At 38.3% G+C, this 17,856-nt stretch overlaps 1 protein-coding gene and 1 pseudogene across 2 annotated transcripts in view; one reads left to right on the top strand and one right to left on the bottom strand.

The window, feature by feature from the left end:
* LOC308562807 (lysine--tRNA ligase-like) overlaps positions 1-17,399 on the top strand; it is an 80,555-nt pseudogene extending 63,156 nt beyond the window's left edge. The window contains exons 3-5 of the transcript in view: positions 4,722-5,363; positions 5,606-6,243; positions 17,231-17,399. The product of the transcript in view is annotated as a lysine--tRNA ligase-like (transcript). The remainder of the gene's footprint in view (positions 1-4,721; positions 5,364-5,605; positions 6,244-17,230) is intronic.
* The window catches only part of MACROD2 (mono-ADP ribosylhydrolase 2), a 1,375,516-nt gene that overhangs the window by 1,026,399 nt on the left and 331,261 nt on the right, over positions 1-17,856 (bottom strand). The gene's annotated exons all lie outside the window — the stretch shown is intronic.

The raw sequence follows: 17,856 nt of genomic DNA, 5'->3' as shown, positions 1-17,856 counted from the left end.
TGGACAATTTAGTTCCTCCCCTATGTCCCTGGTGTCTTTGAAGCTGTGGCCCCAGTGCTGGAGGTCAGAGCAAATGAGTCCCAGTAAGTCCCTGTGCAGGCCCTTTAAGAGAAATGCCTGGGACTCCAGCAGATGTCCATCTTAGCCAAAATCTCTGCTGGTTTTTACAGCCAGAAGTTATGCAGACTTCTCTTCCCAGCACTGAAACCCTGGGCTGGGGTCCTGGTGTGGGGCTGGAACCTCTCAATCCTCAGGGGGGACTTCCACAGCCAAGATGTCCCTCTCAATTTTAACAGTTACACATAGGTGTGGGACCAGCCCGTTCCACGTCTCTACCTCACCTACTAGTTTTCATGAGGTTTCTTTATATCCTAAACTATAAGGACTTCTGTTCAGCTAGATTTCAGGTGGTTCTGAATGATGCTTGTTCTACAGTTTAGTTGTAATTTTGATGTGGTTGTGGGAGGATGTAAGTACTGCATTTACCTACTCCACCATCTTGACCAGAAGCTCTCTATTCACCTGTTGATGGACACTTAGGTTGTTTTCATACCTTGGTTATAACATGGGAGTATAGATGTCTCTTTAAGATATGATTTTCTTTCCTTTGGATATGTACCCAGAAGTGGAATTGCTAGATCACATGGTAGTTCTATTTTTAATTTACTGAGGAATCCTAATACTGTTTTCCATAGTTGCTATACCAGTTTACATTCCTGTTAAAGGTGTACAAGAGATGATTCCCTTTTTTCCATATCCTTGCCAGCACTGTCTTGTCTTTTTGATAGGAGGCATCCTTACAGGTACAAGGTGATATTTGGTTGCGGTTTTGACTGCCATTTTTCTGATGAGTAGTGATGCTGAGTACCTTTTCATGTACCTGCTTGCTATTCATATGCCTTCTTTGGAAAAACATCTGTTTAGATGCCTTGACCATTTTTTATTGGGTTATTTGGGTTTTTATTTGTTCATTTTGCTATACAGTTATATGAGTTCCTTATATATTTTGTATATTAACCCCTTATTGGATATGTGTTTTGCAAAGATTTCTCTCCCATTATGTAAGTTGAATTTTCATTATGTCGATGTATTTTAGTTTGACGTAGTCCCACTTGTTTATTGTTTCCCATTTTTGCTTTTGTTTTTGGTGTCAAATCCAAAGAAATCATTTCTAAGACCAATGTTAAGGAGCTTACCTCCTATGCTTCCTTGAGTTTTACAGTTTCAGGTATTACTTTCAAGTCTTTCATCCATTTTGAGTTAACCTTTATGTATGGTGTAAGACAGGGAGCCAGCTTCTTTTCTTTCTTTGCATGTTGCTATCCTCTGGTGGCCTAGTGACTTTTAATAATATTCTGACAGTAGTAAGAGCAGTAGCTAGAATATGTGCAGATTTTCTATTTTCACAGTCCTTTCAGTATTCCTGTTTTAGTAATTTGTTCACTGAAGAAATATTTAAAAAGTACTGATTACTTGGCATAGTTCCAGGAACTTGGCATACTATAATGAAAGACAGACAAAACTCTCTGCCCCCATAATATTCACATTCTGGTAAACAAACAATATATAAAATAATATATATTCCAGGGACTCTCGATAGATCCATATACCCTCAGACATTATTGTACCCCACTTTCATCTGAAGAAAGTGAAGCCTAGAGGGGTATGTGGCATGGCCCCAAAATTCAGTTTATCAGAGACAGAGCCATAACTCAAATCTGGTTTTATGACACCAAGTCCTGATGTTATTCCACCTGGCTATACAATCTCCTAATCAAATACTAAACGCTATGTGGAAAAAGAAACCCAAAAATGGCTATTTCACAATGCCAAAGACTGCTGTTTATATTTATATTAATCTCTACTTTTATCTAAGACCATCATGTTCTAAAAGAGATGTGTGCAAACATAACTGATAAAAACTGAACACTGATTCCAATTCACATTAAACTCATTCTTACAAATATCTTTAAACTTTTTTTTTAAAGATTTTTCAAATTGATTCTTTTAGAGGGAGAGGAATAAAGACAGAAAAAGAGAGAGAAACAACATCCTTTGGCTGCCTCTTGTACACCCCGTTCCGGGGATCTAGCCTACAACCCTGGCATGTGCCCTGACTGGGAATTGAACCATAGACCTTTCAGTGCATAGGATGATGCCCAACCAACTTAGTCACACTAGCCAGGGCTCTTTAAACTTTTCATAGGAGTATAATAAACATATAAAAAGGTACTTATCATAAATATATGGCTCAATGAATTTTCATGAACTGAACATACCCTTCTAAGCAGCATCAAGAAAGAAAATATTATTACTCCCCCAGCATCATCTCATACCCCCTTTCAGTTTCTATACAGCCTCCATGGGTAACAGCAAATATTAGTTTTGTCTATTTTTGTGCTTTGAATAAAAGGAATCATATAGTACACACTCCTTTGCATGCGACTTCTTTCTCTTAATATTGTCTGTGAGATTCATCCATATGATTGTGGTTAATTAAAGATTATTCATTCTCATTATTTATCTTCTCTACTGTTGATTGGTATTAGAGCAGTTTCCATTTGGTGACAATATGGATACAGCTGCCATGAAGATTCTTGTGCAGTCTCTTGGTGAATATTTTACACATTTTTCTTGAGAATACACCTAGGAATGGCATTGCTAAGTCTTAGGGTAGATGTATGTTTAACTTTGGTAGATATGTCAAGCAGTTTTCCAAAGTGGTTTTAATAATTTACTCTCTTCCAAGTAGTAGTTTTGAGTCCCAACTACTCCAGGTTGTAAATATTTACATTAGATGCCAAAAGGCATTCTGAAGTAGGTACCAATTCACCTCTAAGATAACCTCACATTATTTTGCTTGTTTTCACAGAAATTCAGATATGACTGCCCTATATTTTAAAAATAGAAGTAATGTAGTAAATAAATATGCTTAGTTCTCCCATTATTAGAGTCTGCTATAAAGCACTCCCGTGTACCAACAGGAACTACAGAATACAAGTGGCAAAGAAATTTCAGGAAGTCGGGGGTCCCATACTATCTATGACAAAATCTATTAAGCAAATAATTATCTTTTTTTAAATTTATCTTTATGGTTGAAAGGGAAGGCAGGGTGGGGGACTGGAGGAGGAGAGATTAATCAAAGAACTTACATGCTTATATGCAAATCCTTAACTGAATGTAGCTCATCATTTGACTAGAGTGATAAGAATCTTCTTTTTCATTTTCTGTATCTGTGCGTTCCTGAAATAATCAAGTGCCTTCTCCTAGAACAACAGCAACTACTTAATGCATAGAGACAGGGGTCAGGCAAGGTTTCTGGGAGATTGAATAATTTGGTTTTTCTTAGTTGGGGAAAGAGCCCATGATTACAACTGGCAAGCACTGGTTGAATCTGCATTATAATACACTAAAACCATTCCTGACAATGTCTCTGCATTTTGATTTTAACAGAACGCCTATGGAAGAAGTGTAAGGGGGCAAACGCTTACCTATTTTCTAATCCTGATGACTGAAAAATCAAGATGCATGAGGCCCTGTACCATTTGTAACATGAAGCTTTGCTCCTAAGCTTCCAATTAGAGCCCATGGAATGACAGAGACCAAATGATATTTCAGAAACGAAGTACATAACAGATTCTCAATAAACCTGGAGATTGTCAATAGATTACGGTTTTGTTAAAAGTGATACAAATATGAAAGGAAACTCGGTTTCTCCAGGTTAATTTCTAACAATGATTATAATAAACCAGTGCTAAAGATAACTTCAATCATCCGGACACTGTGACTCCTGGATGCTCATTGGCTAAGCAATACATTGGCAGATGCTGTGAAATCATCCCTGAGAAGGAAATGAGACATACCTTCCCTCCCCATGACCTTGGTATTTATTGGAAACTTAATAATAACCAATGCTAGATAACCAGCCCAGCCATAAAGTGGAAAAACTAAGCCAAATATGTCTGTTTAGCCAGTGTATTTTTTTCCTCTCCAGGCCCTAGTTTCTCAATATACACTGAAACCAGCTGTTCCCTAATCTGAGCTGTTTCTGACCTGCTTATGAAAACTGCATATACTTCTCCTCAGACTTAACAATTCAAAATCCTCGAGGTCAGACCAAGAAATTGGCATGTTTTTATCGTCACCCAAGGATATGTTTTTCTTGATTTTTTAGAGAGAGAGGAAGGAGGGGGGGAGAGAGAAAGAGAAACATCCATCTGTTATCTCCTGCTCGCGCCCTGACTGGGACCGAACCATAACCTAGGTATGTGCCTTGGCTGGGAATCGAACCCGCAACCTTTTGATGCATGGGATGATGCTCCAACCAACTGAGCTACCCAGCCAGGGCAAGAAACCTGCATTTTTAACAAGTGAGTAAAGCAAAGTTTGAGAATCACTGTTCAAATTGGAATTGGGGACAAGTGGGAGGATTGGGATGGAAAGAGAAGAAACAAATATTTCAAGCTACATCACATTTAGCTGTAATTTTTTTAAAAAAAGGAATCACATAATTCTGTTTCCCACTTTTTGACTAATCATTAGAATAATCAAATTGTGCCTTAAAAATAAAGATGCCACCTTTAAGGTTAGGCCCTCCAGAGAGAGGGCTACAGTGCAGAGGCCCGAGGTGCACGTGGATGGCGGAGAGCTGAAGCTAAGCAAAATGAACAAAAGGGACCCCCAAAAGCTGAGAAGTAGCAGAGAAGGAGGGCCAGCAGTAGAAACAACAAAGCCAGGCCAGTGCTGCTGCCACCGACCACAGCACTGACAATGATGTGACTGCCAGGGAGGAAAACCTGGACCCAAACCAGGACTGCAAGATCACATGCAAGCAGTCCATCAACTAACGGTCAGTGGGGAGGACCCGTAACCACACAAGTTCCATAGAGACGTCTTGGCCACTCACTTCAGCCAAGAATATAGTCACCTGCAGTCTGGGGACCACCTGATTGACATCACCTTAAAGGTGGCAGGTAGGATCCATGCCAAAAGAGCTTCTGGAGGAAAGCTCATCTTCTATGACCTTAGAGGAGATGGGGTCAAGTTCCAAGTCATGGACAATTATAGGAATCATAAATCACAAGAAGAATTTATTCATATCAATAACAAACAGCATCAGGGAAACATAATTGGAGTTCAGGGAAATCGTAGGAAAACAAAGAAGGGTCAGCTGAGCATCATTCCTTATGAGATCACACTGCTCTCTCCTTGTTTTCATGTTACCTCATCTCCACTCTGGCCTCAAAGACAAGGAAACACAATATCTTCAGAGATACTTGGACTTGATCCTGAATGACTTTATGAGGCAGAAATTTATTATCTGCTCTAAGATCATCACACATATAAGATGTTTCTTGGCCCTGGTCAGCTAGCTCAGTTAGTTACAGCATCATCCCCATATGCCAAGGTTGTGGGTTCGATCCCAGGTCAGGGCACATATAAGAATCAACCAGTGAATGCATAGATAAGTGGAACAACAAATCTCTCTCTCTTCCTCTCTCTCTCTCTCCCTCCTTCCCTCACTCTCTAAAATCAATCTATATGTGTGTGTATATATATATATATTTGTTTGTTTGTTTTGTTTGTTTTAAGTTTCTTGGATGAGATGGGATTTCCAGAGATTGAAGCTCTCATGATGAACATCAACCCAGGGGGAGATGTGGCCAAGCCTTTTATCACCTACCACAATGAGCTGAACCTGAATTTATATCATAGAATTGCACCAGAACTCTACCATAAGATGCTGGTGATTGGTGGCATTGACTGGGTTTATGAAATTAGATGTTAGTTCTGGAATGAAGGAATTGATTAGACTCACAATCCTGAGTTCACCACCTGTGAGTTCTATTTGGCCTATGAGACTATCACAATCTCACGGATATCGTGGAGAAGTTGACTTCAGGGATGGTGAAGCACATTACAGGCGGTTACGAACTGATCTACCATCTGGATGACCCAGAGGCCCAAACCTATGAGACTGACCTTACCCCACCCTTCTGAAGAATCAGCATGCAGAAGAGCTTGAGAAAGCCCTGGCAGGGAAGCTGCCAGAAACTAACTTCTTCGAAACTGAAAAAACTCACAAAATTCTTGATATCTGTCTGCCAAAAGCTAGTGAACTCCGTCCACCTCAGACCACAGCCAGGCTCCTTGATAAGCTTGTTGGGAGTTCCTGGGAGTGACATGCATCCATCTTACATTCATCTGCGGTCATGTGCAGATAGTGAGCCCTTTGGCAAAATGGCCCTGCTCTAAAGACAGGAAAGAACCTCAGTTGCACCAATGCTTGGTGTTGCCTGCCTTTTTCATTTTAATCATTCACTGTGGTTTTTATTTGCACTTTCTATGGCTGATTTTTTAACTGTTTTCCCTACTAAAGGCATTTAGGGTCCCAATTTCTTTGTAGCTTTTACCCTTCACAGTCTATAATATTCAAACTAGCATCTGAAGTTTAAGCTACTGAATAGATTTAGCCATATAAAAGAGAGTAAGCTCACCCTAAAATAAATTTGCCTAACTCCATTTTACTATTACTTTATAAGCGGAGGCAGAAACAGTCATTTTCAGTTAATTTCTGACTCCCTAAATATGGAAAGAAAAAAAAAAGATGGGGGACCTAAATGTTGGTAGATTGCAAAACCAAGTCTAGCAGATGACTTCTGTAAAAAACTGTGAAGTTTCACTAAACTGGGCTGGGGAGAGTGTATAGACATAAAGAGATACAAATTACTCCCCCCTCCTTTTTTCACATTGTTCTGCTGGCTGTAGTTTCCAGCCACCAAAAATCCATTTTCAGTAATGGCTCAATATCTATGCTACTAACCAAGGTATTTGTGAAAGCAACATAATGTGAAATTGAAGTTTTAATAGTTTTCTTTTTTTAAGAGAAGAAATGTAATTAAATCATGGAAGATGAACGAACATTATTCAAGACTCTGGTATTGTTTTCCATTTTCCCTGTATGCTATCTTGTCAGAAAAAATGTAGCACAGATTTAGCCAGAAATCTAAGTCCCAGGAAGCGCTGTGTCAGGAATACCAGTCCATTAGTGAGACACCTCAGACACCGAGGCAGAGAAAGGACAGGAAAAAAGACTGCTGGTTTGAGTGGAACCATGCCTGAGCGGGAATTTTTCTTTTCTTTTTGATTTTTCTTTCTTTCTTTTTTTCCTTTTTGTTGAAAGAAAACAACTTCAGATTTACACGCTGCCAAATTATCACTCCTTGGCACTTCAAAGATAAATTGGGCTGGAAAGAGAGAACATTTTGTGTATCCCCTGCAGTTTAGTAACCCTGAAAGCAGACTGGAGCCGTGACAGTTTGCAGGGAGGGGGTTCATTGCAGACTGAAAAAAGAGACAGCTAATCCACTCCCTCAGGCAGAAGTCGAAATGGTATTTAGAAGGAGATTTATGGGGAAAAAGGTTTCACATAGAAAAATGTATGTTACTTCTCTAAAAAGCCTAAACTTTCCATACATAATCTTTCCTCTCCTGCTCCCCCCCCCTCAAAGAACTAAACCAAGGTTATTATTTAAACATTTATTAAATTAGGCAGGGAGAGAGTTCACTATGGTTTATATAACACAAACCCATATAATTTTTTTCTAATTATAAAGATTTCATGTTTGAACAAACACCTTTCTTCTAAGCTGCTGAACATATTGAGAGGTAAATTAAACTATTTGAGTAAGTTAAGCAATTACAACAAATTAGACAACAGCCTCCCTTGCTCCCTAAACCACAAAGTCTTCATGAATGCTTTGCAGTGACCCGCACATGGGGCAATAAGAAAGACGTTAAAATGTACTGTCAAAGGAACCAAATGCTAACTGATGCAAGCTTTTGTCTAAATCCAGCCAAATAAAGGTGACAAATTGCCATGCCATGCACTGGGGACCCTTTCTTGTAAAGACCTGGGTAATAATGAGACCCTTTGCCCTTCGGCAGTGTCAGATCGTATCAAATACAAATGAGCAAACTCTGACCTGTATATACAGGGTGTGGCAAAAGTAGGTTTACAGTGGCTTGTATGGAAAATAATGCAGTAATTAATAAATATTTATACAAGGGTAAACTGTGTTTTTGTGTACTCACACTGTAAACCTACTTTTGCCTCACCCTGTATATTTTTTAAGTAATCTATTTATTTATAAAATGAATCAAAATACTCTTTCATTCTACCATTGTATTTTCTCCAGTACAAAGCTAACACGAAACAAGCTTATGACTCTACCCACTAACTCAAAGTCCTTAATAAAATGTCACCTCCCTCTCTTCGCAATGCGTCTCTGATGTGTATGTTATGCTTTACAACGGTATCCCTAAACCTCAGAATTGGGCACTGCTAAATAGATGCTCCAGTACTCCAGGAGTGCATGGTGGGAGTAATAAGAAATAATGTTTTGTCACTATTCAATTATAAAATGTGTAATCTTTCTCTCCTTCTATATGCAATTCATAATGCAGAGGGAGTATCTATTATAGGAAGCTTACCAGATAGGATTAGGAGTTTTAATTATAATTCTAATTACTTATATTTGTAATATAATATAATCCCAATTGAATTATTTCCTTTTTCCAGCCAACTGTCTGGCACATTCTGAATGCAAATGTTACTTATTGAATCTTTACTTTATTGTTTCTGTTGCCAACTATATAAACAGGCTTTCAAAAATTGTCAGTCAGCTGACAATATGCTCTACAGACAGGGATGAAGTCAAAATAATTAACCAGGAGAGCACAGGCACTGACTAATCAGAATAAACACCCAGCCAGTCAGAGTGGTCATCACCAGAAATAACAAGCATGGCCATGCAAGCAAGTTTTGGCTGAAGAGCAGCCCCAATAAAACATGTTCTTCGAACAGTCACTGATATTTGTTGATCTTTAATGAGCTATAGCAGGGCACATGCACATATACACTCCCACATACCTGTAACTTGCTTCACTTCTTTTATGATCATACTACATTATATGATTGACATTTAGGTAGCCTCAGTGTGCCGCCAGAATCAGATCTAGTTCATTCTTAGTACCACCGTGATATCTCAGTTTATAGACCAAGCATTCCTTTATTTGTGGATCATTTCTCTATTGACAGATATTTAGGCCACTTTCAGGTAATCCAGTAAATAGAATTGCAGTATACACGGTGTATACATATAGCCTTGTGCACTAATGTTTTCTTGCTTCTAACGTTGAAAATTAAAATTGTAGGTGAAAAGATTATGTTTATCCGTTTAGCTGATTATGTAACATTGTTTTCCAAGAGAGATTGCGGCAATTGACACTACAAGAGTTCCTATGCCCCTACAGGCTCACACATGCTGTGCTGTGGGTTGGCTTCCCTGGAAAATAGCCATTTAGAGTTGTCAAGCCTGGAGGCACAGATGGACTTTTGTATCTCACAACATGAGTCATTGTTGCCGGCCATCTTCAGGGGAAGGGCATAAACTTGGTCAAGATAGCTCTCTCCGACTGAGAAACATTCTTGGAGAAGGAATCAATTGAGAGTTCTCAGCCACCCAAACTCTCTGTAGCAAGAAGAATTCTTTAGTCCTAAAGGGGAATCTGACCCCATCTTACAAGTAAAAAACACGATTTCAATGTTGTTTTCATTTGTATTTCTCTAAATACTATTGCAGGAACATATTTTCACATGTTTATTGGCCATTTGGAATTTCTCTTCCCTGACATGCTTGTTCATACCTTTTGCCCATTTTTCTTTTGGTTGTTTGCTTTCCTCTTATCCTTTTGTGGAAATTCTTTGTATATTAAGGAAAGTAAAACTTGGTTTATTCTCCTAATAAACCAAGGGAAAGGGAATAACCCTAGTGGTGATGCTTAAAGAAAACAGATTAGGAGCACTGGAAAGTGGAGACAGAATTAAACTCAATTCCAACCTAGTCTTTAGGAGAAGGTCTACCACCCAACCTAGTCCAAGGAAGGTTGTGATTGCAGGACCTGACTCATTCTGGGCCCATGGCGAGATCCAAGGGAAATCAGGCCCAGGGGGAATGGAGCAGACACGCAGCTTGCTAATCACAGAACAGAGATGGTCAGAATGATGCAGAGGGTGCCAACTTTTTTCAAGAGTTTCGAAGCAAAACAAAAGAGCACCAGGGCCAAATATATCCTGATTCCCGAGGAGAGAGCTAGCAGCAGTGACAGGCAACAAATAACAGAGAAAGGCTTTCTTGCAGAATCCCCTCCCCTGAGGGGGAAGAAAGCGCCAGAGAGGACAGAAACAACCAGGAAGCCAAGAGACCTAGACAGAGGGGGAGAGCAGACCCATTCATCTTAAATTCACTCGATGTGGGGGTCTGGGGCATTAGATTCATTGACATTCTCACTTCTCTTTATTTACAGAAGAGGGGCATGCATCCAAAAGATAGTTGAATACCAATTATAAATAGTAAGGTCAGAGTGCATAGGCACAATTTTATAGTCAACTACTATTGCGATCCCTGACAAATGAGTTTTGGTGTAATCATTCTCTTGCTATCATTAATACTTAGTGAATGTTAGTATTTTGTTAAAACTATATCTTTAAAGTGTAAAATCCCTTACCTCCTTTTTGGAAGTCAGTAGATGCATAAATAATAAATAAAAATAAACCTTCTTAAACAAGGGAAAGTTGAAATCAGGGGAAAAAGCAAGTTACAGGTTTGGAGTAACAGGTTTTTACTAAGTGAATATGACTGCATCTATGTATTTGGACAAAATGAAAATGTTTGATCACTGCAACAAAGTGGTGCTTGAGGACACTCCATTTCCCAACCTATTTCCATGTGGAGGAAATCATGAAAAGAACATTTCAAAATTACGGCCATTGGTTTTATAACCCAAATCCCAAGACATTAAAAAGGGGAGTTTTCTGCCAAAACATCTATCTAATCATCATGCTTTCACCTCATCCAGAGCCAAAGGTTCTACCCACGATGTCCAGATGGCAATCGTGTTTCCTGCTAAAATCAGTATATTGCAGATTATTGCTAAGGACTGTTAAAGTTCAAAAAATAAAAAAGATCATGCCTCACATACATGTTTATTTGCTTCCTTGACCTAGATTTTATGACCTTTTTAGATGCCACTCTGTAAGACCTCCAGGGTCTGGGTATTAATCTATCTGGACAATATCTTAATTACTGCATATTATCATAAAGCAATAAAGTTTCATTTGAATCTGACAGTCCATCTGTTAAAGTTCCCAGTATTTCAGATAAAAATAAATCAACCTGTATTCAATTAAAATCATTTTGTGAGGTTCCTTGCAGGCTAATAAGGTCAAATTCTAACATTTATTCACAAGAAGAGAGTAAATTAGAGGTTTAAAAACAGCAAATTAAAATTCAATATATTATATTAGTTTGCTATTCTATGAACATTGGAAATATGACTGTGTAATTATAGCTAAAATTAGTGTTGGCACTCACCAGGAATCAATTAATATTGCCCCAAAGTGGTAGTAGCATTATAGACAAAATATGACCCACTCTGATGCGCATAGGTCTACTGGAAGAAGAAAAAATACATTGTATAGCATAGTCTCAGGAAAATCACTTCAGGAAAAAATGCAGTTTATGACACTCAAACATAGGATGAGCTACTATTTAAATACTGAAGCTGGGTAATGATCATGGAAAGAATGAGTTGTGATATTTTAAAATTTCATATAGTTTCCTGTTCTTAGCCTTCTGAATCCCCGAGACAGGCTGCACTTCCTCTCTCCGTCCCCAGATGACCCGGGAAGCAGCCACAGGGTCATGTCTGCATCTGAATATTCTAGAGGTCAGGTTTTTATCCCATTTTCAACTCCTGTGTATTGATGTGTGTATGTGTGCGTGTGTGTGTCCATTAAGTATATCTATTTCCAAGAAACAAAATGTGGTAAGCAATTTTTTTCTGCCTAGCATCTCTACCAAACTCACCATCTTCTTTCAACATAGCAAAAGTTCTTTTAAACACAGTCCTAACAATCTTCCTTTTTAAAGTCTCTAGAGAAGGTTCTTTAAAACAGGTAGCAAGGACTGGTCTTCTCTTGCTTGAAAAATCTTTGTTCAGTGAAAATGCACAGGTAGAATATTAATTATTAAGGACTAAGTAGTAGAGCTTAAATACTTAAGTATGTGAATACAATGCTACTAAAACATTTTCACATTCAGGAGGTCTAAACAAAGAGATATGAAAATTAATAAAAGCAAGAAAAAGCTCCAAACTGGAGTGTTAGGTGAACTCCTGAGCCCTGTTTGACACCAGAGTGGCAGAGAAGGGAGGTGGTAACAGCCATTACTGTCTTCATTGGATGACACAGGTAACATCTCTGAGAATCCTGGTACTTCCCAAAGGGATCTACAGATTATGCATGATTCATATCTTTAAATATCACTCCGGTCGACTTACAAAATAGAGAATTTATTGTAAAAGGTTTGGTGGTAGGTCATCCCTAAAACCATTTACATATACAACTTAAAAACATGAAAATTAGAGTTATGAAATATACCAATATTATAAACTCTGAAATTTTAGAAATAATAATATGAACTAAAAACAGAAAGTAGAAAGAGAAGGACAGGAAGTATACAGGTGTTGATATTACAATTTTGCATGCAGAGGATGAGAGAGGCTGCTTGAAGTGGATTAATCAGGTATAGGGATTAGAGTCTAGAGTCTAGACGTACATTGCTGAATAAGGGGTTTACTAACCAAGATTAGATGACGGAAGGAGGGGTGTGGAGGGTGCTACGAGTTAAACAGGTACAGTAGCTCATTCTCTTCAATAGCTGACCACTTTCGAGGCGATTTATTCTACTGAATAGGATTTAAATAAGGTAATATATTAAAATTGCCAGATACTAGCTAGTGCTTACTTATATAAAATACAATTATTCACTTGTATAAATTAAATTTACATATCATTTTGTCCATAAAAAAAAATAGCTGATAGAATATTTAATTTGTATTCCTTAAGAGTAAACCCTAAACACACAATATTTATACTCGCCAGGTTCAGTGAGATAGCAGGTGATTGATTACACCTCTGTTTGATCGATGTTCCTAACGAGCGGGTCATTGTTCTCAAATGTAAATACTGAAACTTGCCTTTCCTTCTAAAGTTCGTACTGTCTCTTTGAGTAGAGATCCTTCTCAGTCACATCAATTAGTACAAAATGCTGCTTTAGAACAGACATATGGTATTAGAGCGCCAGGAACGCTATCAGTACATATTCACGGAATTAAACTGACTCTGTGCTTGTGAATGTGCGCGTCTCTGTGAGCATCGTAAATTAAGGAGGCCTGCAAAATTATCACCTAGCCCTCAAGTCTATGATTTTAGAATTATAGACTTTGTCTATGTAATACAAATACACACACAATTCAATACATTATATAACATTGTATTTTGAGAGTAAAAAATTGAGGCAGCTCTTTTAGGAACTATACTTAATGCAGATACAAAGATTGTAATTTATGCTGTAATTGAAGAGCATTATTATAGATGCAGCATGACTGAAAGAACTTAAGAAAACTGAGACATGTTATATTTCATTTTGCTTCATGTGTTTTCAGGCTCTGTTGTGTGGTGAGTCCACTTTTACAATAGTTATGCCTTCCCGACGGACTGATCTTTTTATAATTATATAATGTCTCTCTTTGTCCCTAACAACCTTCTTTGCTCTGAAGTCTCCTTTATCTGATATTAATATAACTGCTTTTTAAAAATTAATGCTTGCATCGTGCATCTATTTCTATGCTTTTACTTTCAACGAAGCTATGTTGTTGTATTTGAAGCGAATTTCTTGTAAACAGCATATTATTGAATCATATTTTTTATCCACCATGCAAAAATCTGTTTTTTAATTGGTGTATTTAGACCATTTACATTTTTAGCAGCTTTACTGATTCACATACGATATAATTGGCTCATTTAAAGTATACGATTCAATGATTTTCAGACATTCATACGCTTGTTCAACCATCCCCATAATCAAATTTTGAACATTTACATCATATCCCAAAGAAACTCATTCCAATTAGTATTCACTCCCTGTTTTCTCCCCAAACTCCCTCTCCAAGCCCTAGGAACCCAGCAATAATCTTCCTGCCTCTACAGTTACCTAATTGGGAATGATGCAATATGGAGTCTTTTATGACCAGCTTTTCTCACTCAGCATAAGGTTTCCAAAGTAAATCCATGTTGTAGCATGTGCTAAAACTTCATTCCTTTGTAAAGATGAACAATTCTCCATTTTCTGGATATTACACATTTTTTAAATCTATTCAGCAGTTGATTAACATTTGGGTTATTTCCATTTGGGGGCTATTCTGAATTATGCTGCTATGAACATTCATACACAATAACTGTATGTTTTCATATTTCTTGGGCATATACCTAAGAGTAGAATACTGGGTCACATGATAATTCTATGTTTAGCAACCTGAGGACCTGCCACACCATTTTCCAAAATTACTACGCCGTCTTATATTCCCGCCAGCAGCTCATGAGGGTTCAGAATTCTCCATGTTCTAGTCAATACCTATCTTTTTAATAATATTTACCCTAGTAGGTAAGAAGTAGTATCTCATTGTGGTTTTGATTTCTATTTCTCTGCTGGCTAATGATGTTCAGCATATTTTCATGTGCTTATTAGCCACTTGTATAACTTTACTAGAGAGATACCGATCCAGAACCCTTGCTCTCTCTGAAACTGTACTTGTCTTTTTATTATTGAGTTATAAGAAAACTTTATATATTTTGGATACATGTCCCTTACCAGATCAAACATATGATTTGTAATATTGTGATTTGAAGCATAAAGGTGTAAAATTCTGATGAAGTCCAGTGTATACAGCTTTGTTTTTTGCTTATGTTTTTGGTGTCACATCTAAAAATTCTTTGTTTAATGCAAGGTCACATTTTTACACTGGTGATTTCTTCTAAAAGTTTTATAGTTTTAGCTCTCACATCGAGACCTATGAACCACTTGGAGTTAATTTTTGTGTGTGGTGTAAGGAAGGGGTCTATCTTCATTCATTTGTATTTAGATATCCAGTTGTCCCAGTACCATTTGTTGAAAAGCCTATTCTTCCTTCATAAAATTGTCTTGGCACTCATTGCACGTCAATTGCCATCAATTTAAGAGATTATTTCTGGGTTCTCAATTCTATTCCACTGATCTGTGTGTTTATCCCTATGCCAGTACCACACCATCTTGATTACCATATCTTTGTAGTAAATTTTGAAATTAGAAAGTGTGAGGCCCCCAACATCACCCTTCCTTTTCAAGATTCTTTTGGTTATTCTGTGTGCCTTTCATTTAAAGTAATGTATTAGTATATTAGGGCTTAAGTCTGTCATTTTATAACTTTCTGTTTCTTTCCTCTGTTCTCTTTTCTTAATTTCCTATGGGTTATTTGATCCATTTCGGGATTCCTATCTTGTTTAATTTATAGTGCTTTTTAGTATATTGCTTTGTGTAGCTTTCTTAGTGGTTGCTCTATATATGTAATACAATATACATATATGTACCTTACCACAGTATAACAGCATCAGCATTTGGTGGGATCAACTTCTGCTCAGTACTACGGAAACCATGCAGGGGAAAGGTGGGATTTTTTTATGGTGTTTGGCAGATACTGTCAAAAAGTTTTTCTGTTGTTAGGCCACCCTTTTTTTGGTCCTTTGGCTAAGAGAACCAGGATTTTCTTGGAGCTTTTTGGTCTGTGCCTATTTTGGTCCTGGATTAGAGACTTCTGCAGCACCCTGTCGAGGACATGCGAGGGGCGTAATGTTCAAGGGACTCACTGCTGTGCATCCCCTCAAGTTCCCCAAGTCCCTAGGCAGCCAACCTGCCTTCAGTCTTTCAGAGACTTCCTATGCTCACCTGCTGTGTTATGTTATATTTATGAATTTTTAGTTGTAAGGAGAAGGGCCTGGGAGAAATGAGGCTACTCCATCTTGGTGAAACTAAAATACTGTTTCATTTTAGGATTAAAAGTGCCCATTTGGGTTATTTGAACGCCACTGACACACTCTGATGTTTCCTCCAGTGGTATTTTAGGAAGGTTAAACTACTCGAGTGAAGGTACCAAATTATTCCTTTTGTTGCTCATATGCAGGCAAACATTCATTTACATTTATCTAAAAGTAATTGTAAACATTTGAAAATAATTACATGGGCAAGTCACTTCAATTAGTTAAAGCAGTTGGCTGAGAACACAGCAGAATATTTCCAGCAACAGCTGAGTAGAAGATTTTAATCTCATTACAACTGACGTCAGCATTCTACCCGAGGCAAAACTAATTGCAGCATCTTCCACCCCCAGTGCCAGCTCATCACATACTCATGCTGGACAACCACAGGAGGGAAAACATGCTAATAAAGAGATAGGAAGCGCACAGAAGTTCTACCTGGGCCCCCGCAGTCACAGAGACTGCTAGCACATGATCCAGTCAGAGCCTCGTGCATGTAACAGAAGCTGTCGGTGTCCTTTCCCAGCCTGGTCCTTATGCAACATCTATGATGGGAGCAGCTGGAATAAGCTCCGGGAACAAGGGAGCTATGGGTTTTTTGGGTGCGATGAACCTAATTTAGTCTCAGTTCCACCTTGGGCAAGTTACTTACCATCTCAGAACCTGTCTCCTTGTCTATAGTATGTGGGCTTCTAAAGTTGTGGCTTTCAAAGTGCCTGGCTCACCAAAAATGCTACATAAGCACCTACTTGACTCCCTGATTTTGCACAAACAGAGCAGTGAAGCTAGAGCTCACATACCTCAGGGCCATTAAGATTGGCTTTGACATTCTCCCAAATTTTAATTTAAGGGGTAAAATCCCAACTCCGCAATACAGAATAACAACCCAAGAATATTATCTGTTCCCAGACCTACCTGCTTCTGAGGAAGTGTATCTCCCAAAAGTATTTTTAAAACTTGGTATCAAAACACACACATGTAATTAATCTAAATATATAGAGAAATGTTAACCTTCCTGATAAATTTTTCTCTGTAAGTCATCAAATTTCAAGTATACTTTTTCTAAAGATATATTCAAGGACAAGTCTCAAGAATTTCTATTTTAATTCTGTACTTTATTTCCTGAGTTCACTGAAGTTTAAAAGGAATTTTTAAATCATATGCAGCAAAAGTAAAGTTTCTTCTACACATATCCCTTAGGCACAAGGGGCAGAATCCCAATACTTAAAAACTTGCTCATTCCTGCCTTTGCCCCAGTGCTCTCTGTAAACTAAAGGGTAATTCTGGGTTAAGTGGAGTTTCTGAAGATAAAACTGTCATAAATTCTACATCTTTGGCCCACAGGGACATGGGAGCACTTGAACGAAATCCAGTTGATCCAAGGGAATGTTCTCGGAAAGAACAAGCCAGATTCTTCATGTTGTAGTCCTGGCTCGACCCTGATGGGTCAACAGCCCTGGCAAATCATCCAGCTGCCTGGGCTTGAGCTCCCAGCTAAGCGAGGACCGCAGCACAGCACTGCACATGCAGCAAGCATTTTCTCATCTGGCAGGGCCACACCCTCAGTGTCAGGAAAATGTCAGCAGCTGTTACTGCCCTCATTTAATGGCAGAGAAATGAAAGCTCTGAGAATCTTGGTGTTTCCCAAAGGGTGATATACAAACCATCATGATTCACAGGCAGCCTCTGAGACAGGAGAAACACTGCCTTTGACGGCTGAAGGGAAAACTATAAAGCGTAGGGACTTCGGAAAGGATATTATAAGCCACAAATAATAGCAGGTAGCAGAGTTCAAGCTGGGGAAAATGGGTGAGGAAAGAGCGAAACAAGTGCATTGGGAAAATAAGACATTCCAGCGTGTTGAGTTCTACGGACAGCTGACT

The sequence above is a fragment of the Miniopterus schreibersii genome, assembly GCF_964146895.1.
Source record: "Miniopterus schreibersii genome assembly, chromosome: 10".
Classification (NCBI taxonomy): Eukaryota; Metazoa; Chordata; class Mammalia; order Chiroptera; family Miniopteridae; genus Miniopterus; species Miniopterus schreibersii.
This window is presented reverse-complemented; position numbering and strand designations above follow the sequence as displayed.